The sequence below is a fragment of the Bos taurus genome, chromosome 19, assembly GCF_002263795.3.
Source record: "Bos taurus isolate L1 Dominette 01449 registration number 42190680 breed Hereford chromosome 19, ARS-UCD2.0, whole genome shotgun sequence".
Lineage (NCBI taxonomy): Eukaryota > Metazoa > Chordata > Mammalia > Artiodactyla > Bovidae > Bos > Bos taurus.
The window spans coordinates 58676641-58699248 of NC_037346.1; the positions used below are offsets into that span (position 1 = coordinate 58676641).

A 22608-nucleotide genomic window follows, 5' to 3' on the forward strand; every position below is an offset into this window, starting at 1 on the left:
AGTGTGGGGAACTGTCCATCTAGGAACCGTCGGTCTCTCCCTCTCGAGGAAAGAGTGTAGGAAACACCCTGCTCTCTGGAACACCCCCTCCCTGGTGTGATTCATGGAGAGATTGCCCCCCAAAGTAGGTGTCTCTCTGCCCCCAGGTCCCCAGCTTGCAGCAGGGCCAGTCCCCTACTCTGTTGTTAAATGGGCCACCTGGAAAAGTGGGAGAGCAGAAGGCCCTTGTGATTGGCCGTTAGGCGGCCCCCGAGGGACATACTGGGTGACAGATAAGCAGAGGACAGAGGAGTCTGGGACTGGGGTCCCAGTTATCTTAAAGTCCATCTTGGGGAACAATCCCCTGTGGATAAACAAGAGATCCGGGTCGGCCGGTTCGGAAGGGTCTTTGATCCACCTAGAAGTTAATGCTTTTCCGTGGAGAACCACAGAGCGCCCCGCCCAGGGCCACGGAGATAACAGGCGGGCGCAATCGCCCACCAGCGGCCTCTTGATAATGCCCGGTTTTATTGAGGTCTGGTTTTTGCCCAATGGGAACACGTCCGGCGAGCATCAAAGGGACACCGCGTCACCTTGTGCAAAGAATCCCTCGGGGGTGTGCGTGTGGGGAAGGGTGTGTGCGTGGCTGTGTGTGTACAAGGCTGCCCGTTGGCAGTTAGCTTCCTAGAGATCAGAGGCCACCAGCACCGCGGGGGCCTTGACAGGTCACGAACGCCATTCCCTTGTTCTTCTGGCCGGTCAGGCTCCTAAGACGTCTCTGCCGGTGTTGACTTAGCATCTCACGTGGAAGAGCCGCCCCGTGTTGTTGGGTCCCGGGCTCCGTTACAGGGGCTGTCCAGTGAGAGTTTTAAAAAGGGAGAGGTGCGGTGGATGCTCACAGAGGACAAAGCTTACTCGTTTGGGAGTCGCGGACTTGCTTCTCTGTTGTCGCTCGGAGGTGTTCGCACAGCATGAATCATACTCCAGGGATGCAGGGCTCACCGGGGAGAGTGAAAGAAACGGGGCGTGGGGTGGTGCAAGAACACACGGGGTGTAGGAGGTCGTGTCTTTGCAAGGGTGGAGCAGATGAACACGGTGGTTGAGTGTGGTCCTGCGGGAAATGGCGTCTCCCCCCCCACCCCCGGGCGGTGCCTCTTGGCCCTCAGATTTCACCTGGGCAGGCAGGCTGCTGGGCCTCGTGAGTGGACCCCTGGAGACAGAGGCAGAGAAATACCGCCCTGCAAGCGGAACATCTGGAAGCTTCCTAAAGCTTATTTCTCAATGAGTTTGCAAGAGTCGGGACATTAGTACACGAGGTTTATAGGCTGGAGGGAACCCAGAGGTTCTAGTTAAGTTCAGTTCAGTTGCTCTAGTTAAGAGTGAGATGCATTCCGACTCTGTGGGGAAGGGCAGGATGTAGGAAGGGAATGTGGGAGCCTTGGAAATGGCCAGGGGGAGCCCCAAAGCCCTAGATTCTTTGCCCAGGAATCTGTTCAGTGTCTCTGGGGACAGACCAGGCCCCTGAGCTCCTTTCCTCTTTGATAGCCCTGGTGCAGGGCGACTGGATTTCTCCGCTTTGTTCCAAGCAGGTGCATGAAGTGGACTGGAAGAATCCCGGGGAAGGGAAGAGCAGGAGCTGGGAGGCTCCATCCCCCTGAGCCTTCGCCTCTTAAAGACCCACAGGGAGTTCGCCTCTCCTGTAGGACAGTGGTTTTGGCATCAGGGGCCGGTTTCTCCACGGACCCAGGTTGGGTGGGTGGATGGTTTGGGGATGATTCAGGCACGTTGCAGTTATTGTGCACTTTATTTCTCTTTTTGTTGCATCAGCTCCACCTCAGACCATCAGGCATTCGATCCTGCAGGTTGGGGGCCCCTGCTAAGAGAGCCCGACGCATACCTGTCGCCCATCTTCCCATCCGGGGGGCCCGGTGGGGCTGACACGGGTGGGACCTATTCATCCTGTAGCTGTGAGCCTCCCTTGTCCCCTGCTCCTCTGTCCTCCACTCCTCTCTCTTTTCCCACCTCACCTCCTTCCCATCCTCCTTTTTAAATTTTTTCCTTCCTCTTCCTCCTCCCCTCTGCTTCCCCCAGTGACATCCTGGACTTCGCGATTTTGGCCAAAGGAAATAAGGAAATGCTTGGCTCAGCCTTTCGGCCAGGCAGGCTGGGGATGAAATAATGAAGGAAAAAGACGGTCCCAGCAGGAGAGAGAACTTACACGTGACCGCATCCTTCTTTGCAAGAAGTCAGAGCATCAACCTGTTCAGCTCTGTCTCTTGCTCAGCAGCTGGTTTCTCATTAGATTCTCTCCTCCCTTTCCTCTCTGACCCGGGTAGAGACTGCCAGCCAAGCTTATTATCAGGACAGCTTTCGAGACGTGAAGTCTCCTTGCTCAGAGTGCATCCCTGTGGGAGGATTCTGGTCTCGGTGCCTGGGAAGTTTACCAATTGGATGCAGAATGGAGGCTCCCTGCTCCTAAACCGGCCCCAGGCAGGATCACCGTTTTTACCGAGACGGTGCTTCTTGTCCCGTGAGTTCATGTTTATAGCGTTGGGTGGGAGCCGGCTCATTTTGTGCTGGCTTCATGAGCGGAGGAGGCTGAGGCTTTGTGTGGTTATTCCTGGGAGACACCTTCTTGCAAGGCGTCCACCCTGTTCCGATGGGAAACAAGGTGACACAGCCACCAGGAATTCCACGCCAGCCAGTCACCCGTCTGGCAGCTGGGATGTGCGTTCCCAGGTCTGCCCTGGTGAGCCTGTGTGGTTTCTGCCTCGGGGCGTCTTGTGTCCTGGCTGTCGCTGGGACTCAGGTGTATCGCTGCCTTCTTCTTCTTCTCTCCTCTGGGCTTTCTGGCCCTTTGCAACATGCAGCGGTTCTCAACACCCGCCACCCATCGGAATCAGCAGCACGGCTCTAACTGCTGCCTTGTCCCGCCCTAAGCGATGCCAGCTTCCCCAGGCTGGGCCGAGCCCCAGGCATGGGAGTTTTGAAAAGCTTGCCAGGTGATTCTCAGGTGCAGCTGAAGTCAAGAAAGGGCTGCACCTCAGGGGCAGTGATTGTCTGTGGGAGGGATTCTGCCGTTCCCCATCCCCCACCTCCCAATGCCAGACACACGCCAGTGTCCGAGATGTTTTCAGTGGTCACACTGAGTGGGGCTGCTCCTGGCTTCTCGAGGCTGGAGGCCAGGGGTGTAGTTGAGCATCCTCCAGTGCCTTGGATTTCATCCCAGTGCCAGCCCCCCAACCCCAACCAAGAGCAGCCAGCAACCCTCTTCTCTAGGTCTGTGAGGAAGCAGACGGTGCATGCCCTGATTGACAAGCTCAGTTTCCTATATGGTGCAAGAAGGTCATCATGGACGCAGTGGCTTGAAACCACACTCCCTTCTCCCACAGTCTCTTTCATCGGCCACTTTCACTGGGTGGAAGTCAAGGTGTCGGCAGGGCTGTTTTCCTTTGGGAAGCTCTCGGGAAGGGTTCATTTCCTGGCCTTTCTAGCCTCTGGAGACCTCCTGCTTCCCTTGCCTCCTGCTTCCTGCCTTGAAACACTCCCTCCAGCTTCCCGCTTCTGTCGTGACACCTCCTGCTCCTTCTTCTGTGTCACACCCCCCTCCGCTCCCCTCTTATTAGGACACTTGGGAGTATACGTGTCCCCTCTCCCCCAGTCATCCAAGACAATCTCTGCCTCTCAAGATCCTTGACTTGCTCACACCTGCGCAGTCTCTTTGGCTATAGAAGGTAACAACATTCATAGGTTGCAGGGGTATTAAGACGTATCTATGGGGGCTGATAGTCAGCACGTCAGGCTTCCCAGGGGGCACAGTGGTAAAGAACCTGTTGGCTGCCAACGGAGGAGAAGCAAGAGATGTGGGTTCCATCCCTGGGTTGGGAAGATCCCCTGGAGGAGGGCATGGCGACCCGCTCCAGTGTTCTTGCCTGGAGAGTCCCAAGGACAGAGGAGCCTGGAGGGCTACAGTCCATGGGGTGGCAGAGAGTCAGACACAACTTGAGCTTGCATGCACACGCATTCAGCCTTTCACAGGGGCCCTCTTCTTCCTTTCCCAGTCCCCAGTTTTTCTCCAGGGTTTTTCCACCTGTAGACTCTTAACATGCTTTCTCCTTCTGTCCTGGGTGTTTTCAGAGAGGCAGGGTCTGAAGGGCAAGGCGGCGTGTTGGAGTCCTGTCTAACCAGCTCCTAGTGGCCATAGCAACGGGCAGGAAAACATACGAGTGGGAAAAAACCGGGCCTGTGGCGGGGGTGGGGAGCGGGGTGGAGGCAGGTGGGGAGGGGACCCGACCCTGGAGTTAGCAGCTGCCTTTACCTGGAGAATGATGCTGGGGGGAGAGGCAGGGAAGCCAAACCGGCGTCTCAACCACTGTCAGCTTCCTAACCCCCCCACCCCGCCCCCGCATCTGGGTTTCTAAGTGATCTTTCAGATCTCCAGGTGCCTGCTAATCTGCTGGCCCAGTGCCTTTCTCTAGGCTAACAGAGGTGTGTCTTTGGCCAAATACGAACGCTCGACCCAGAGGGTTTGGTGTGGGGCGAGGGTGCGTCCGGCTCTGCTGAGCTGGTCCTAACCTCGTTCTCCTCCCCTGGGTGGAGGCTCTCATTTCCACCCTCCCGTCCCCAACCCTCAGCCCCCTCGGCTGGGTCTGTGGGGTTAGGATGAGTCGGGCGGTGGGGGCGCCGTGGTGTGTTTGGCTTTTTGTTTTGTTTTGCGCATGCCTCCCGACGTTCCCCTCTGTGTTTAATGTCCCGGTGCGAGTGCGTGCGGTTGCTCGGAGACGAGAAGGAAGTCCCCGAGTGATTCACCGGCAGCTGCCAATTCATTTGCTCGCCCTGTGCGTCTCCCTGGGGAAAGGCCTTCTCCCTGGTCCTCTCCGGTTCAGCTCAGACGGCTGCTGGTGTCTGAGGAGGGGAAATGTGGAAATCAGAAAGTTTAGCAGGACTTTGGGGCTGTTGGGGGCGTTTCGGGGTCCCAGGGAGTGTCGGAAGGGAGAGACTTCCGGTCTCCCTCTTGGCCGCCTGGAGCCCCAGGGTGCCTCTGTGAAGGCTGCTGCGCTGGCTTTTGGGGAGCTGACTCCTGCCTGCACACTCTCTCCTTCCACAGTGCTCCTGCAGGCAAACGTCTTGAAGCATCTTCTCCCTCCCCCAGGCACTTATGGGAACGTCTTGCCATCTCTGACCTCAGCACCCCTCTCTCTGGCTTCATCGCAGCCCACACATCCCCACCTGGGGTTTAGCACAAGCACCCAGGAAGGAGAGCTCCCTCGCGCCAGGCTGAGCCATGACCTCACAGGACCATGGAGGGGCAGAGGGGCCGGTTGGTCCTCCTGCACCCAGAGTCCATGCATGTCCCTCTGATGCTGAGGTCCTTCCGGCCTCAGCTGTGTCAGTTGTTGCCTCTCTGCTGTGGCCCACAGGAGCGGAGCGTGCCTGTCTGGTTTCTGTCTGCCTTCTCAGCATCTCATCCCACATGGTGCTTGTGAACGAGCAGATTTGCAGGTGATTTCTCATGGGCTGGCGGTGATGGAGTCAGAGATGGGGGAGCCCAGATTCATCTGCATTCGTGACTGTGTGTGGGCTTAGACTCTCAGTCATGTCCGACTCTGTGCGACCCCATGGACTGTAGCCCGCCAGGCTCTTCTGTCCAGGGGGATTCTCCATGGAAGAACACTACAGTGGGTTGCCATGCCCTCCTCCAGGGGATCTTCCCGACCCAGGGATTGAACTCGCATCTCCTGTGTTGGCAGACGGACTCTTTGCTGCTGAGCCACCTAGGAAGCCCAATGCTGCTTCTAAAAGCAGTATTTTAGTTAAGGGGGAGAAAAGGCCTGTTTATACTGTTCAAGTTTCCCTGGTGGCTCAGATGGTTAAAAAAAAAAATCCCCCTGCCAATGCTGGACACCCAGGTTTGATCCTGGAAAGATCCCTTCCCAACCCAGGGATCCAACCCAGGTCTCCCACATTGCAGGCGGATCCATTATCAGCTGAGCCACGAGGAAAGCCCATGAATACTGGAATGGGTGGCCTATCCCTTCTCCAGAGGAACTTCCCGACCCAGGAATTGAAAGGGGGGTCTCCTGCATTGCGGGTGGATTCTTTACCAGCTGAGCCACCAGTGAGGGTCTCTGCAATTTTAAGATGAGGAAGTCCCCTGAGGGCATTTCGTGGTACTCAGTGTATTTGTGGCTCAGAAACTGGGAGTTAGGTGGGGGAGTGGGAAGCGAGGAAAGCGTAAGTCCAAGTCCATCTTCACACATTTGCAGTCTGCAGCGCAGAAGGGAAATGCGTTACATCGTATTTTTCCACTTCCTCCCCTATGCACTCTGGATCATCTCCTAATTTATTGTTGAGGGTCTCTTGAGAAGCGGGTGACAGAGGATGAGATGGTGGGTTGGCATCATGGACTCAATAGACACGAGTTTGAGAAAACTCTGAGAGACAGTGAAGGACAGGGAAGCCTGGTGTGCTGCAGTCCATGGGGTTGCAGAGAGTCAGAGACCTGAGCGACTGAACAGCAACCTGTGAAAGCAGGGGGAACTTCCAGCTGAAGTGACCATCAGGCTTAAGGACCAGGTGCCTGTCATCCTGTACGGAGCAGCGTGGTCCCTCTGTGCCTCAGTTTCTTCATCTGTAAAAACTGGGTGATCTGACCCCTCCATGCTCCTGCCCCCATGGCTCACAAGCTGAAAAACAGAACTGTCCAGAACTGTTCTTCTGAGCTGTATTTGGTTTTTAAAATCAGCCATGGTGTAGTGGTAAGGCTTGTGTGAGGGTTCCCAGCAATGATTCAGTGTACAGATTGGTCGCTCAGTCATGTCCGACACTTTGCGACCCCATGAATTGCAGCATGCCAGGCCTCCCTGTCCATCACCAACTCCCGGAGTTTACCCAGACTCACGTCCATCGAGTCAGTGATGCCATCCAGCCATCTCATCCTCTGTCGTCCCCTTCTCCTCCTGCCCCCAATCCCTCCCAGCATCAGGGTCTTTTCCAATGAGTCAACTCTTCGCATGACGTGGCCAAAGTACTGGAGTTTCAGCCTCAGCATCAGTCCTTCCAGTGAACACCCAGGACTGGTATCCTTCAGAATGGACTGGTTGGATCTCCTTGCAGTCCAAGGGACTCTCAAGAGTCTTCTCCAACACCACAGTTCAAAAGCATCAATTCTTCAGCATTCAGCCTTCTTCACAGTCCAACTCTCACATCCATACATGACTACTGGAAAAACCGTAGCCTTGCCTAGACGGACCTTTGTTGGCAATGTAATGTCTCTGCTTTTGAATATGCTATCTAGGTTGGTCATAACTTTCCTTCGAAGGAGTAAGCGTCTTTTAATTTCATGGCTGCAGTCACCATCTGCAGTGATTTTGGAGCCCAGAAAAATAAAGTCTGACACTATTTCCACTGTTTCCCCATCCATTTGCCATGAAGTGATGGAACCAGATGCCATGATCTTCGTTTTCTAAATGTTGAGCTTTAAGCCAACTTTTTCACTCTCCTCTTTCACTTTCATCAAGAGGCTCTTCAGTTCTTCTTCTCTTTCTGCCGTAAGGGTGGCATCATCTGCATATCTGAGGTTACTGATATTTCTCCTGGCAATCTTGATTCCAGCTTGTGCTTCTTCCAGTCCAGCGGTTCTCATGATGTACTCTGCATATAAGTTAAATAAGCAGGGTGACAATATACAGCCTTGACGAACTCCTTTTCCTATTTGGAAGCAGTCTGTTGTTCCATGTCCAGTTCTAACTGGTGCTTCCTGACCTGCATATATGTTTCTCAAGAGGCAGGTCAGGTGGTCTGGTATTCCCATCTCTTTCAGAATTTTCCACAGTTTATTGTGATCCACACAGTCAAAGGCTTTGGCATAGTCAATAAAGCAGAAATAGATGTTTTTCTGGAACTCTCTTGCTATTTCCATGATCCAGTGGATGTTGGCAATCTGATCTCTGGTTCCTCTGCCTTTTCTAAAACCAGCTTGAACATCAGGAAGTTCACTGTTCATGTATTGCTGAAGCCTGGCTTGGAGAATTTTGAGCATTACTTTACTAGCGGATGAGATGAGTGCAATTGTGTGGTAGTTTGAGCATTCTTTGGCATTGCCTTTCTTTGGGATTGGAATGAACACTGACCTTTTCCAGTCCTGTGGCCACTGCTGAGTTTTCCATATTTGCTGGCATATTGAGTGCAGCACTTTCACAGCATTATCTTTGAGGATTTTAAATAGCTCAACTGGAATTCCATCACCTCCACTAGCTTTGTTTGTAGTGATGTTTTCTAAGGCCTACTTGACTTCACATTCCAGGATGTCTGGCTCTAGGTCAGTGATCACACCATCGTGATTATCTGGGTCGTGAAGATCTTTTTTGTACAGTTCTTCTGTGTATTCTTGCCACCTCTTCTTAATATCTTCTGCTTCTGTTAGGTCCATACCATTTCTGTCCTTTATCGAGCCCATCTTTGCATGAAATGTTCCCTTGGTATCTCTAATTTTCTTGAAGAGATCTCTAGTCTTTCCCATTCTGTTGTTTTCCTCTATTTCTTTGCATTGTTCGCTGAGGAAGGCTTTCTTATCTCTTCTTGCTATTCTTTGGAACTCTGCATTCAGATGCTTATATCTTTCCTTTTCTCCTTTGCTTTTTGCTTCTCTTCTTTTCACAGCTATTTGTAAGGGCTCCCCAGACACCCATTTTGCTTTTTTGCATTTCTTTTCCATGGGGATGGTCTTGATCCCTGTACACTGGAGACAGGGATTCAGTGTACAGAGTTCCTTGAACAGTATGTGTTAGTCACTTAGTCATGTCCGACTGTTTCTGACTCCATGGACTATAGCCTGCCAGGCTCCATTCTCCATGGAATTCTCCAGGCAAGAATACTGGAGTGGTTTGCCATTTCCTTCTCCAGGACATCTTCCCAACCCAGGGATCAATCCCGGATCTTCTGCATTGGCAGGTGGATTTTTTACCATCTGAGCTGCAAAGGAAACTTGAACAGTATAAACAGGCCTTTTCCCTGCCTTAGCTAAAATACTGCTTGAAGGAACGTTGGGCCACCCAGGTGGCTCAGCAGTAAAGAATCTGCCTGCCAGCGCAGGAGATGTGAGTTCGATCCCTGGGTTGGGAAGATACCCTTGGAGAAGGAGATGCAACCCACTCCATTATTCTTGCCTGGGAAATGCTATGGACAGAGGAGCCTGGCGGCTACAGTAGTTGGGGGTCACAAAGAGCCGGACACGACCGAGCAACTGAAGAACAACAACAGTGTTCTATTCAGTAGCTAGAACATTCTGGATTAAAGGCAGTAAGGTGATGTTCGTTGTTCAAATTCCTCCATTGAAAGGACAGAATGCAGACTCACTGTGTTGCTGTTTTTTTGTCCACAGGCCTGGGAGGCAGGACAGGTGGAGAACTGTTCCTCTCGCCCACAGTCCCCACCAGGAACCTCAGTGTAACCAGGAAGACCCCAAGGAGCTAAGATGGGACCTTCTCTTAAGAGGCAAGTGCTCTGGATTGGAATGAGAAGTCTTATTTTGGAGAATGGACTTCCCTGGTGGCTCAGTTGGTAAAGAATCTGCCTGCAACATAGGAGACCCAGGTTCGATCCCTGGGTCAGGAAGATCCCGTGGAGAAGGAAATGGCTACCCACTCCAGAATTCTTGTCCCATGGACAGAGGAGCTCGGCAGGTTACAGGTCCATGGGGTTGCAAAGAGTTGGACGCAACTGAGTGACTAACACACACACGCTTTCTGGAGGCTAAAGGAGCTTCTGGATTTAAGAAGATGTTTGAGGAGAAAGCAAAGAACCTCGGCCTGAGGAATCCTGTGTGTGTTGACCTGTGTGAACAGGAGGCCACCTCCAGCTGAAGGGGAAGCCATGACCGTGGACCTTATAACTTCTTCTGCTGGTGCCTGGTCTTCAGACCGTCCCCCACCAGTCCTCGGAAACCAGAGGGTTTTCTCCTGCATTCTTTCATTCTCGCCACCTCCCACGTCTGCTGAGCCTTCGGACTCAGCAGTTCTCTTTTACTCCATCACTTCTCAGCTGGATATAGAGCAAAAAGTTCACTACACATAAGTCTACTGATCTTACATTTTGCTCCTTCTGAAAAGGCCGGTGTTTGCATGTTGCTGTACAAGCAGCCTTGGAAGAGCATCCCTCCTCATTGTATGTGTGTGGGGTCTGGCCCCACAGGCTCCAACATGATGCAGGTCTGTGCAGAAATTCTTCAGGCTGTAAAGATGCTAGGGCGTTGGAGGGGCCCTCGCAGGCAGCTGGATCCTGAAGGCTGGCGTCACCCACGTTCACCTTCTCGGTTTGGATTGCACACAGGTGCACGTCTGGAGGAGCAGAACACGGACACGTCTTCTGTTGACACAGATGCGTGATCAGCTCCCAGCGGGGCAGTCGGAGTCCACGTCAGAACACCGTGCTTCGTTACAGACTATCCAGCGGCCAGAGTTGATGGTGTTTCTAGAGGACCCCTTCTTTCCAGTGTGTCCGGACCATAGATGGGGCCCCACAAAACCCAAGTCCTGTTGATGAAGTGAACCTTTTCTGTTGAGAACAAAACAGCTCATGATGAAACAAAAATAATACAGCCACTGGAAACAATGGAAAATAGACTGTGGGATGTGTGTGTGTGTGTGTGTGTGTGTGTCACACGTTTGTATAAAATAAGAGCCAAGAAGAAAATTTCTGCATCTTAGCTAGACAGACTAAGAGCTAAAAACTCTTGGGGTGGTGTTGTCTGGAGAGTGAAGGAGTTGGCTGGAAGACTTCCTGACATTCCTTTGACCTCTAGGGTCCCGTAAAATATCAGGGGCGTGTAAACTGGGCCGAAGTGTGTGCTTTCTGTCTGAAGTCTCCTGGATAACCTTCGAGGTCAGCTCAGATGCTGTAGACTCGGAACTCCCCTCCCCCAATTCCCTTCCCTTTCCAGACACGGGCTTTATCTGGGATAAGGCAGCGGAACTTGGTAGTGGTAGCGGGGGAGAGAGAAGGAGGTTGCGCCAGCCACAGTTTGGGGGTGCTCTCGACAAGTGAGAACAACCAGAAGGCAAATTACAGGTTCTTCCCAGGTGAGTGAAAGCCAGGCTTTCGGGAGCGCATGCCATCCTGAAGTTGTTGCTTCTTGTCAGAGGATCAGGGCTTTATCTCTTCTGCTGAAAGACAGGCTTAAGCATCTCATCTAACCCTGCTCATCTTGTTTGGTGGCCCCGGCGGGGGGCGGGGGTGTACGGAGGTCATCACCTACTAGGGTAGAGATGAGCACGCAAGCATCTGGAAAAGACTCTGTCACTGCACACCTGTCGAGATAAAGACCCAACCTCCTGCACGTGTGTCTTTCCCTGTGTCCTGAATTTCCGTGCCTTCACTGCTGTTGAAGGAACACTGGCCAGTTCCTGGGGTGTCATTGTTCTTTTTTTTTTTAAAAAAAAGGACTCATTTCAGATGTTTCCCTCATTTTTATACCCCACATGTGGTCATTGGTTCCAGAAGAAGTCCCACTGTGGTGCCAAAAGCAGAAGTTTCCTCTTTTTCCCTCTTTTCTTCTCTTCTCATCCACGTCGAATCCCAGATCCCCAGAGCCTGAAGTGGTCTAGAGCATCGCTGTTATCTAGATCTACCCTCGACTAGTGCGGGAATCCCGTTTCCAGCATCGGATGCGGGATGGGCAGGCCGTGGGGGAGGCAGCCTTTCTGGCAGCTTGAGAGAGACCTGGGAGAGAAGGTTGGATGATGTTCAGCCTTAGGGGGGACAGCAGAATTCCAAGGAGTACTTCATCCACATGTGTCAATTTCTTCATCTGATAGTGAGCCAAAGGCATCTCATTTCTGGGTCCGGCTGTGTGTCTTACGCTGATAAAAAAGCAGAGAGTAGGGAGACAAGGAGACCTGAGTTTTTGTCCCAGGAAGTCCCACTTCTCAGCTCTTTCCGTGTAAAATGAGGGAGTCACATCACACATTCCCCAAAACCCCTTCTAGCCATGTCATCCACAGTGTCGCCATATGGAAGGATAGAGTTCATGACTTAAAAATTTTGCTATTTTTTCTTCTCTCTGGCTCAAGTCCTAGCCTTAATTTCCTTTTCCCTTAAGTTTTTAAAAAGTATCCAGCAGTTGTTTGTCTATCTGATGATTTATTTTTTGGTTGCGTCTCATGGCGTGTGGGATCTTTGTTCCCTGACCAGGGATTGAACTCTCACCTCTTGCAATGGAAGCAAAGAGTTTTAATGACTGGACCTCCAGGGCAGTCCCCGGGTTGATTTCAGCTTGCTCCAAGCTCATGTATAAGTCACTCAAGCCTTTTTCTCCAGGTCTCAGTTTTTCCCATCAATAAAATGGGAGAGGAAGGGGGTGGTCTTAATGGTCCTCCAAGTTCTCCTCCCGTGTGTCCCGTTCTAAGCCTTGTCTGACGCAGCCCATGGCTGACAGGTAGCTCTTGCTTTGCCTTCGGCCACACCAGCCAGAGACAGGGCTGTCTTAGGAAGTCCATTACCAACGACTCCTTCAAAGCCGTTTGTACTTGTCAGTGCACCGAGCAAGAGTTTGTCGAAGGAGAAGGCAAATAGACATACAGACTGATGACAGGCCAGGGGGAGGGGGCCCGCTGTTTGCCCGGGGTGACTGGGAGGCAGAGAAAAAACCTGCCTGCCGTCTTGACCAATAAATAAAAACTGGGAGCTCTGCGTGGCTAAAACTGTAGGGGATTTATTAGCTTGCTCAGGGAAAGGCAAATATTGAGCCTTACGTTGGCCCGGCCTGGGACTTGCCTTTTGGCATTTGTATGCCGTCCGGCACCCATCACCGTGTACTCCAGGTTATCGGGTTCTGTCGAAGGCTTTTTTTAAAAGGATTTTTTCCGTCTCCTTCTTCTTTCCTTCCTCCTTGCCTGCCCCCTCGCCCCCACCCCCCAGCTCCCACCTTCTCCGATAGCTCAGCCCTGGGCTTCAGCGAGGCAGGGAAGACAGCATGGAAGCCTTGTCGTCCTGGGTGTGAGGCGCCTGTGTTCAGGGCTCCAGCTGCCCAGGGGGTTTACCGTGGCCGTGGCTCGGGGCTGCAAACCCGCCAGGTGGTCCTTGGGGGGTCTCCTCCCTCCTCCGCCCTGAGCGCTTCAGAAGTCAGGTCCCAGGCAGTTGGGCGAAGCTCGTGCCTCTCATTAAAATAAGCATCACCACCACTGGAAAAAAAGACACAGACCTCCTGGTTTCTAAGTTTTTCACAGTGAACACGTGATTTCGGCCTGAAATGCCCAACGGTGAACTGACCGGGCTTGTCACTCTCCACGTGAGGCCGGCTGGGACCTGGGACACTGCTGTACCTAGACAGCATCTCCTCCAGCAACAAAAGACAAAGAGACGGTAAGGACTAGACATGACTGTGATGTGCAGCTGGGGCAAATGCTGGACAATAACATAACAGAAAGACTCAAAAGCCAACTGCCACTTTTGAGGCACCTGGAGCAAAAGCAGGGGGTGGAGAGCAAACGCAGGGTCCTGCACGTGTCCCCTGCACACAGCACCTCCCAGGTTTGCCCACCCAGGCCCCGCTCTGCCTGACCCCTGGACCTGCCTCCTGCCCTCGCCCCATGGAAGGAGCCAGCTCCCTCCACTTGGGGAACAAGCAAGGGGGCCTGTTACTTGTTTTCATTGCCCACTGCTGTAGCAGGAGCCTGAATAAAGCTTGCCTGAATTTTCTTGTCTGGTCTGTCATCAATTGCTGTTGATCGGGTAAGGCCAAGAACCCGTGGAGATATCCAGTCCCCAGGGGATGGACAGACACCCAGTCTCTCCAGTTTCCAAGAATGAGCCTCAGCGGAACCAAACTAGCTGGCATGTTCTTTACCCTATGCTGGAAACATCTTCAGTCTGAAGCGCTGCAGCTCCAGGTACCCAGGCAGAGATCCACATGCCCAGGCAGAGAGCCAGGTGCCCAGGTAGAGATCCAGGTGCCCAGGCAGAGATCCAGGCACTCAGGTACAGATCCAGGTGCCCAGGTAGAAATCCAGATGCCCAGATCGAGATTCAGGTACTCAGGTAGAGATCCAGATATCCAGATCAAGATCCAGGTACTCAGGTAGAGATCCAGGTACTCAGGTCTCCTTGATGGTGGTCCCTGATACCCACCCGCTGTGGGGTACAGCATACCAATGCACATTGCTCCATGTCAGACGCCCAAGGCCCTTTTCTAGGCCACCCTGCTAGCCATCCGTGGAGAAGACTTGGTCCCAGCCCACCCGGATATAGCAGTTCCCCACTACTACTCATGCGGTCAAGAGCTGGGAAATGTTCTGGAATTGCTTAATTAGGAAAGCTCCTTTCACACTCCAGTGGTGATTTTTGATTGAACTCAGCATGAGTTTTAATCCTCTGGCAGTTCTTCCTGGATGAGTCTATGTTGGGCAGCCAGGCTACTGAAATCCTGTGCATCCTTAAAGGTCGTTTCAAATGCTGCCTGCTCTAGGAAGCCTTCCTGGGTTTATTATTCCCTCTCAATCGGTTGTGACCTCCCACTCTGTCACATTCTCTTAAAGCATCTGGCATTGGCTAGGGACCCCAAAAAGAATAAGTTTGAAAGTGTAAGAGGTGACCCAGTTTCTGCTTTTATGAGAGAAACAGAGTATTGAGAGAAAAAAAGTTTAAAACAAGTTCAGAATAAGCACAGTAAATGACACAAAAAGTGTTATGGTAAGGAAAGGGCGATCAGCGTTTTGGGGTCCCTGGCCAAAGCCAAGGTCACTGGAGACCTGCAGTTCAGAAGTCTTGAGTCGTAGCCTCATGGCTTTTACCCGGTAGGTATACAAGGAAGATGTGGAGTTGATTTTCCGTATTCATGATCTGTTACTGTATGTCCCACTAAACTTGCCTGGTGTTTTTTTGTTTTTTTGACTGCCTATTAATCAATAAAGTGTTTCCTGAACAGCAGAAAAAATGTGCTTGTTCCTTGATTGGTTGGTTTTTCTGCAGAATCTCTTCTTGAAATAGAATATGCCTGCTTTTTGCCAGTTATCTGAGAGCTAGGGCCATTTTTAGGGGCTTCCCAGGTGGCACTGTTGGTAAAGAACCCTGCTGCCAATGCAGGAGACATAAGAGACACAGGTTTGATCCCCGGGTCAGGAAGATCTCCTGGAGGAGGGCATGGCAACCCACTCCAATATTCTTGCCTGGAGAATTCCATGGACAGAGGAGCCTGGTGGGCTACAGCCCATAGGATCACAGAGAGTCAGACACGACCACAGCAACTTAGCATGCATGCAGAGTGATTTTTAAGATAGGAGAGAAAAAATTTAAATCAGAAGTTTAGATCAGAATTTCTAAAGAATTTCACTGTGTCTAATAGGGAGAGAAATGGAAGAAAAGCACAAGACATGTGGGATGTCCTTTGCCTTTAGGATCTTACAGTCTGGTTGGACAAGAACCACACATATAAAACCATCAATTGCATTCGCCAAATAAACTCACGGTTAGTACTCCTGGAGAATCTGGGTGGATGATGCTGCCTGCCTGCTCTCCATCCCATCATGAATGTTTCCAGCAACAGAGAAGTTGGACAATGGTGACCAGATTCCCTGCTAAAGGGGATGGACTTCCTAGGTCCAGGGGCACACACTCCTGAGGACTGGTCCTTCCTAGGTCCAGGGGCTTAACATTGGAGGACAGAAAGCAGAGAAAGAGACATCACTCTAGAGCAAGCAGACCCAAGGAGAGAAGACACTGCTCCCGTTTGTCATCTGATTAACCAGCCTTTCTGTGGGGCGGGGAGCAGAAAGAGAGGCAGAAGTTTCTGTTTTGGGGAAGAGAAGAACTCAAAGACCACCCCCTCTTCTTCACACAGATGAGTAAAGTTAGAATTTGGATGAAGTGGGTGTCATCTGTGGGCTCTGGTCACCAGGACCAATATCAAACGTTCAAGAAATGATAAGACACTTGGCCAAGCAAAACCAAGCAGTTCAGAAAATAATGCACGCAGACATGGAGAACAGACAGGTGGGCCCAGGGAGGGAAGGGGGAGGGTGGGGTGAATTGAGGGAGTAGCGTTGACATAAACACTGCCATGTGTAACAGAGAGAGCTAGTGGGAAGCTGCTGTATAGCCCAGGGAGCTCACCTGGGTGATGACCTTGCAGGGTGGGTGGGAGGGAGGCTCAGGAGGGAGGGGAGAACACACACATATAGCTGATTCACTGTTCATTGTACCTCAGAAACTAACACAACAGAGTAAAGCAATTATACTCCAAAAAAAGAAAAGAATACAGCCCAGTGTCTTACAGGGCGATAGGGTTTGAAAGCTCTTGGCAATGCTTCTCACGTGAATCTCACAGCAACGCTGTGAGATGGTATTAAGACCTTGTTGTCATGGGTGATGAGAGTTAGGTGAGGGAGATTGAATGACTTGCCCTAAAGCACATCCTGTTAGGTCCCTGCCCTAAGGACAGTGTCACAGTTTCTCTGTGCAAACTGTATCAGTCACGGCAGGCTGCTGTGACAAAACAGCCCGGAATCTCCGTTGCTTTGTCTAAGGCATCGTCCCTGTTCATTCCTCAGGAGGATGTGTGCTGGCAGTTGTGGAAGCAGGATGCTCTTTTTCATGCACATATTCAGAAACCCAGCTTCCTGCCTTACGGCACCACCTGAGCTCTAACAGTGACACTTCTGGGGGGTATCTTAGCCTCATCTTTGAGCGGCTTCGTAGGGTTTAGATGAGTTATTCCAGGTGTGGCAAAAGAATGACGCCAGGGACACAGCATTCAATAAACATGGGCTTTTAGCTCTATGCTGGGACCTGTCTGCCACGACTCTGGGCTCACGAGATCTCTGCATCTGTGTGGGAAAAGACTTCAGCTGCGAGCTCCACCGCAACGTCTGCGTTTCCCCAACGTGAACAATCTCCCCAGCTCTGGCAAGCTCTTTCAGCTACGTGGTTTGTTTTAAGGGTCTAGAACTGAATTCCAGGGAAGAACATAGATGATAATCCCTGGATACTGGCCCTCGGACAGTGATTCCACTTCCTGGGGCCCCTCAAGACCACGTGAGCTTCATGTGACCCTAATACTGGTCAAGATTTTTCTCCCCAAGGCCAAGTTCTCTCCCAAACCTGCTGAGTGCCTCTACAAACCAAGGAAGCTCTGCAGGATACTCTATCAGACGGACATATCGGGTTCACGGAAACTTTCTGTTGCTTTCTCCCCCCAGGGAGAGGAAAGTTCTGATCTCACAATCCAGGCAGCCTTTCTCCATTTTCACACCTAGATTTCAAATCACACCCTTCTCCTCCACTGCCGCCCAACAAGCTCCCCTCTCAGCTCTCCCCTCCTGCTGGGCGTGGGTTCTTGTAGCTACGAGACCTCCGTCGCCCAAGATTTCTGGCACCGGCTCATGTGTTCCATCTTCAGCTCTGCTGGCACCGCCGGAGAATGGAAAGGCTGGTCTGTTTACAGGACGCGGGGCCAGAGCAGCATTAGAAACTAAGGAGCAAATAAAATGTTGTAAACACATTTCCTTTCCAGTAAGGAGTGTTCCTTGCCGGGTCCTTCAACAGGAACCATTTTTCTCATGTGTTTGGATTAACGCTCATGCTGAGCAATTACCCTGCCCAGGGAGGGGCTCCCTGTTTCCGTTGGCTATTTATTTTGATTTTGGGCACCTCTCCCCGCTCTGAGCATCACACACCTAATAGTAAAGAAACTGGGCTCCATCTCGGGGCCCAGGGAGCAGCCCCTCCCCAGCCTTCCTCTGTCGTCTCTTCCATCACTCTTTTGGCTCCAAACAAGGTGAAGGCCTGGGCTGTGGGGGGAGTTTTGCCCTGGGATGGAAGCCATTCTCCATGGAGAAGGAGGGAAGGAGGTGAAGCAGAGGAGAGAAATGGCTCCAGATAAAAGCTGGAACGTGCACAAAGGGTTGTGTGCGGGTGACTGTCTCTCTGTAAAGGCTCTTCAGCAGAGCCTTCGTGTGAGTTTTCTGCGGGAGCCGAAAGCCATTGATCTCAGGTTTCCTGACTCCAGCAGGTAGCTTATTGTAAAACAGTTCATCCAGAGGGGAAAAAAACACCTTGTTTCAGCATTTTGATTTTTTTTTTTTTCAGTGCTCTGAACCAGACTTGTAAGAAAGGATATAGAGAACACTCCTTCCCCTGCCCACCCCCAACTCTGAAATAGATTTCACTGGGGGGGAAAAAGAACCAAACAACTTCCAACAATGATTAATCTTGTTTACAAATGCGTTGTGCTATGAAGGGCCCCTGTTTGCCGATTTTTTTAAAAAGAATTTTTATTTAAATATTTTTGGCTGTGCTGGGTCTCTGTGGCCGCGCCGGCTTTTCTGCAGTTGCGGTGGGTGGAGGCTTCTGTCATGTTGCAATGGTATTTGGGCCTCTCCTCGAGGTGGCTTCTCTTGTCGGAGGCCCGGACTAGGCCTGTGGGCTTCAGGAGCTGCACCTCCCAGACTCTAGGGCACAGGCTCCATCGTTATGGCATACGGGCTCAGCTCCTCTGCAGCACGTGGGATCTTCCTGCACCAGGATCGAACCCGTGTCTACCCCCGAGCCACCAGGGGAGCCCCCTATTTACAGATTGCAACCCCCTCCCCTTCCTCCTTCCCCTCTGCCCCCTGTTTTCCTTCTGTGCAGGGATGGAGGAGGGGAGGCCCGCCCAGTGCTGACGGTGGTCAGTGCGGGGAATCCTCACTTTTAAGTTCATGTCACTTCCCAAATTCCTTGCCTTTGCCGGGTTGCCACCGTGAACTGATGTTCTTGGAGGTGCTGAATTCAGAGTGGCGGTGAAGAGTGAGCCAAGTGGTGCTGACTCACAGACAAGTCATGGGATGACTCTGACTTCGGAGTCCTTAAGGTTGGACTCAGTGGAGGCATCAGGAAGAGGCTGGAGATGGAAGGTGGGGTCTGCCGCTCCCCCGCCACAGCTTCTCCATGAACCCCCCAGACTGCAAATGGCCTTCCTGACGGCCACCCCTACACCTCCTCCCAAAGACATCCCAGACGGGTCACCAGGTCACCTGCCCTGGGCTTTACCTGGGTCATGAGTTGGTGACAAAGTGAAGAGCAAAACGAGACCCTTTCCCCTCTGGCGGTTGTGGACTTTCTCACACCTTGTCTTCCGAGGGCGAAAGGCTTCTTCTTCCAGGGGGTGTGAGACCCTCATCAATGAAACCCGGTCGGCACTGGAATGATCCTGGACACGCGTGATAATGAGTGAAAAGTGCAGAACCACGTGCTGAGCCTGGATCCCAAGTGTGCTGCCGGCCCTGTGCCTGGTGGAGGCGAGCCTCGAGTAGGCTTTTCCAGAATCGAGGAGGAGGAACGTCTGAAGATCCACCCCCAAGCTGGTGCCCAGGTCCCCTCAAGAGCAATGGGAGAGTCTCACTTAAAAAAAAAAAAAGATTAGTATTTGGCAATCTGACCCAGTGAGAGACTGTGGTCCTTGTTCATGGACTTTGGTCTGGGGACCTCCGAGGTTCTGGTGGGTCAATTAAGCCACCCAACCTCCCTCGGCAAGTTGGTGGTGAGCAGTGATGGATCAGGCCTCTGGTCTCCACCTGAAACGGGCTTCCCTAGAGAGTACCTCAGGGAGAGGAGGCCCGAGAAGGTGTCTGCGGAACGGGAGGAGGGCTCCAGTGCAGGCAAAATGCTGCAGAAGCAGAATGCATTCATGGTAGCGCTGTGCCTGCCGTCAGGGGTGGGCGCGCGTGCTCCGGGGTCAAGAATGCTTTGAATAAGAGGCGCTGAGGGCGGACCAGCCCTCCACGGGGCCTGCTGGGCTCTCCAGGGATGGGAAGACTTCATCCGGGCTGCAGCCCATCCTCAGTTCTGCTCTATTTAGAACACTTTTCTCTTTTTTTTTGGTGGAAAGCAGATTGCAGAGGAGGAAAGCACCCAGCCAGGCGGGGAGGAGTCTGGTTCTGCCCTGGCTTCCAGAACTGGGGGTGGAGGGAGGGAGAGGTCAAGGCTGAGAATCAGGGCAGGAGGCACCAGCCACAGCCCGCCCCTGCCCCCCATCTCCTCCTCATCGGCACCTTTTCCCTCCAGCCTGGCAGGCAGCCCTTCTCTGGGCAGAGCTTACGGAGGCAAGGTCGCAGAGGGAGACCATTTCCACTCTTACAAGGTGAGATAGGCACGCGACATTTTATTTTATTTTTTTTCCCACAATATTTGAATGTATGTCATAGATTGTCCCATGCATTGTAACAAGACAATCACATCTTGTTACAAAAACCAAAGTCCAAAGGCAAAGAGAAAACCCTTCATGTTGTGCTTTTTTTAAGCCTAAGCATTAACTTCCAAGAAGCCCCCCCGCCAAAGATTATTGGTCAGAGTGTCTAAACTACATTCTGAGCAACATCCTAGAATTTTCTGATTGAATTTATTATTTTTTAAATTAATTAATTTATTTTAATTGGAGGCTAATTACAATACTGTGGTGGTTTTTGCCATACATTGACATGAATCAGTCATGGGTATACATGTGTTCCCTATCCTGAACCCCTGTTCCACCTCCCTTCCCATCCCATCCGTCAGGGTCATCCCAGTGCACCAGCCCTGAGCACCCTGTCTTATGCATCGAACCTAGGCACTCGACATTTTAAATCCCAGAGTCCCTTTGACAGAAAGCCCCACTGCGGCAAAGACCTGCTTGGGTGAGGAATGCTGCCTGGTGGACTCCGTCCCCCGCCCCCTGCCGTGAAGCCCAGCAACGCAGGAGGCTCTGCCCACTGGGGTCCAGTTGGCATCTCCGACTTCCCTTCTCTGCTGGATTCTTTTGCACGATGGGCCAGAGTCACTCACCTTCTGGGTCAAGGCAGCTGTGAGATGAACGGCAGCTGTTCCTGGAGAACTTTGAAGCAGCAGTGTTCTGTACCTGATTGTGCATGCGTGTGTGTGTGTGTGCGTGTGTGTGTGTGAGTCGCTTCAGTTGTGTCTGACTCTGCGATCCTATGGACTGTAGCCCACCGGGCTCCTCTGTCCATGAGATTCTCCAGGCAAGAATACTGGAGTGGGTTGCCGTGCCCATCTCCAGGGCATCTTCCCAACCAGGGAATTGAACCCACAGTTCAAGTCTCTTAAGTCTCCTGCATTGGCAGGTGGATTCTTTACTATGAGTGCCACCTGAGAAGCCCTTTATTAGGATTATCCAGCCCCAAATGTCTATAGTGTCAAGATCGAGAAACTTTTTTTTTTTAAACCTCCGCTGCCAGATTGAAGGGCTTCCCTGGTAGCTAGCTGGTAAAGAATCCGCCGGCAATGCAGGAGACCATGGTTTGATTCCTGGGTCAGAAAGATCCCCAGGAGAAGGGAAAGGCTACCCACTCCAGGATTCTGGCCTGGAGAATTCAGTCCATGGGGACTATACAGTCCATGCGGTTGCAAAGAGTCGGACACGACTGAGACTTTCTGCCAGGTTGAAACAAACGTGAACCCTCACCTCCCGGCTCTGCATCGCTTTATTTATCAAAGGAGAAAAAGAAATCTGTTATTTTTTCCAAGTGCATTTTCCCCTGTATCTTATCAAGAACCACCAAGTTCAGCACACCCTTGATTAGTCACTTCCATTAACAGTGTTTATTTTGGGGTTTGTGTTTATTTTTTAATGTGGTTGCCCTCATCCCCCTCTCTTCCTTATGCTCTTGTGGTGCCGGCCAGCTTTCCAGCACAATCTCGTCCACCGGGGTCCCCAGTCCCCGAACCCACTGGGCCAGCTCCTGAGGTGGGAGGGCAACCTCTCCGCCCACCCTCCCTCCTTTGGGGGGCTGGGGCTTCCACTCCTGGAGTTTCTCTTAAAGCCGCAATCGGGCAGTTGTCCTCATCCCTCTGATTTCTCGGATACGCTTGAAAATCCTTTTCATTACCGACTCCGCGGACCAGCCGACCCGTGACAGCGCCAAGCCTTTATTCCCGTTCCCGGCTGTCCGCATTCCATGAAACCAAGGACGCTCAGTGGTTTCCTCCCCTGAGTCAGAGCAGGGAGATTTCTGACTTGTGGGTCTCTGCTGGGTCTCCGCACCCCTCCCCTCCTCACTGCCGGCGGGTCTCTGGGTTCTATTTAAGTGTTTCTGAGTCACGGAGAGCTGATCCCTGCCCCTCCCAAATGGCAGAGAGATTTTGGGGCTTATGACTGAGTACCCAGAGCTCCAGGGAGTCTCTGAACAGCTTTGGCGGTGGTGGTGGGGGTGCTTCCTCTTTGACTGAGCAGCCCTCCCACCATCCCTGGTGCTCCTCCCCAGTTTCAGCAACCACCACGTTCCCCAGGAGGTGACTGACAGAGCCCCCTTCAGCCCAAGGAGTCCCTCCCCAATTTGGGAGGGTCTCATTGCTAGAGTTGGACCTAAGCACTGACCCAAAGTTTGCAGAGAAAACCATGGCACAAGGATGCTTCCTGGCAGGCGAGCTGCTCAGAAGGCCCAGGTACCTTCCCCCTCTCCCAAACTCCTTCCTGGGACGTTTATTTGAATCCCACCAGGGAGGTGGCTACTTTGGGGTATTTATTTGTTTAAACATGGGTGGCTCCTCCAGAGGAAGGTGTCAGGTTTCAAGGTTGGAGAAAGGGTTGCAAACAGAAAGTGGGTGGTCTGGAGGAGAAGCAGGCCAGGGTGGGGGTCCCAGAGCCCAGCCTTTCTAGGTTTGTAG

At 52.2% G+C, this 22608-nt stretch overlaps 1 long non-coding RNA gene across 3 annotated transcripts in view; it reads left to right on the forward strand.

Moving 5' to 3' along the window:
• LOC101907523 (uncharacterized) overlaps window positions 1–13673 on the forward strand; it is a 161687-nt gene extending 148014 nt beyond the window's left edge. For all 3 annotated transcript variants that reach the window (XR_238858.5, XR_009491820.1, XR_813537.4), the window contains one exon: window positions 9362–13673. This is a non-coding gene — a long non-coding RNA (uncharacterized lncRNA). The remainder of the gene's footprint in view (window positions 1–9361) is intronic.
• Window positions 13674–22608: the final 8935 nt, after the last annotated feature.